The following is a 1472-nucleotide window of genomic DNA, read 5'->3' as shown; positions in this document are numbered from 1 at the left end:
TAAAGAAGCAGGAAATTGTGGCAGTGTGCCAATCCGAAGGCAGTCCTGCCTGCGGGCAAGTGGAGATTTAAGGCCGAAGAAGGCTTGGAGGCCATGTTCCTCTCGTGGGCTTGTTCTATTTAGGAGGTTGTTTTGGAAACTCTTTGAAGTTACTTAGAGCCCATCAAGGCTTCCTATAATCTGTCCACAAGTTCAGAGTGAGGCAAATGCCTATATAAATTAACCCTGACCCTCCTTATCTCTTTATTCTCTATCCCCTCAGCTGTATTTTTCTTCATAGTGCTTAGTAATACCTAAAATTATATATTTATTTGTTTCTTAGGTGTTTTTTCTTTTAAATCTGCCTCCCTTGCTAAAAAGAAGGGACTCGATTTGTTTTTACCATTGTATACCCAGATCTTAGAACAGTGAATAGTGGGTGCTCAATAAACATTTGCCGAGTGAACGAACGTAAGACGAAGGTACCTTTGCTAATTCAGATTTAGCTTTCCACTTAAAAAAAGCAAATATTGATGATTAAGTGTGTTTTAATGTCACTTACTTATATTATCATAATTCATTCAATCATTCATTCATTCAAGAAATATTTAGTTCACCTTAAAGTAGCAAAAACAGATTTTATTCAGGACTGTTGCAACAGGGGAAAAGAGATAGTATAGAACTGGGCTCATTTCTGAATACAGCAGGGGAAAGTTGGAATTTATAGCCAAGGAGAAGAGTGGGGGGCAATGGAAGGAAAATTATTAAGATGCACCATCAAGGGTAACGGGATTCTGGCTAAATGGACCTAACAGGATTCTCGCTGAAGGCAGGCTAGGGTGATCAGACACCACCTGGGGGTGGAGGACGAGGAAGACAACTAGCTGCCTGATGAGGATCAGATAGGACGGCTAAACTGACTTAGCAGGATTCTTGCTAAAATTAGACAATGCAGAGATGAATACGGAAGTCCAAAAGAGGAGGCCTAGTTGAGAAAGAGCTTAGAAGAGTCTGAGTAGAGTTTGGTCAGTGAGAGACTCTTTGCCAGGTGACAAACTCTGTTTTAGTTCCTGGGGATATCGCAGTGAACACAGGCCAGATAGGGACCAACACTGCCTTCATTGAGCTCATACTGAGGCAGATGGCTGTCAGACAACTAAATACAAGCTGTTTAGCTGCAATTGTAGAAAGCGCTACTCTGGAGCTGGTGGTTTGGAAACTAAATACATAGTAGCTTAACTGCAGTCGTGGAGAGTGTTATCATGGCAAAGTATAAGCACTAACAGGGGACCTTGATCTGTGAGGTGGAGGGGCACGCATGGGGGATGCTTCTCAGGAACTGATGTGGAAAATGAATCTGGAAGATGAGGAGCTACTCGCTAAGTAAAGTGGGGAGAGGGACAGGAGGCATCCAGGCAGTAGGAACAGAATGTATGAAGCTGGGGGGAGCTAAAAAGGCCAGTGTGGCTGGAGCGCAGAGACCAGTGCTGGGG

This window comes from Pteropus vampyrus, unplaced genomic scaffold, assembly GCF_000151845.1.
Source record: "Pteropus vampyrus isolate Shadow unplaced genomic scaffold, Pvam_2.0 Scaffold16, whole genome shotgun sequence".
Taxonomy (NCBI): Eukaryota; Metazoa; Chordata; class Mammalia; order Chiroptera; family Pteropodidae; genus Pteropus; species Pteropus vampyrus.
The sequence above is the reverse complement of the archived record's forward strand: the minus strand, read 5'-3'. Positions refer to the sequence as shown.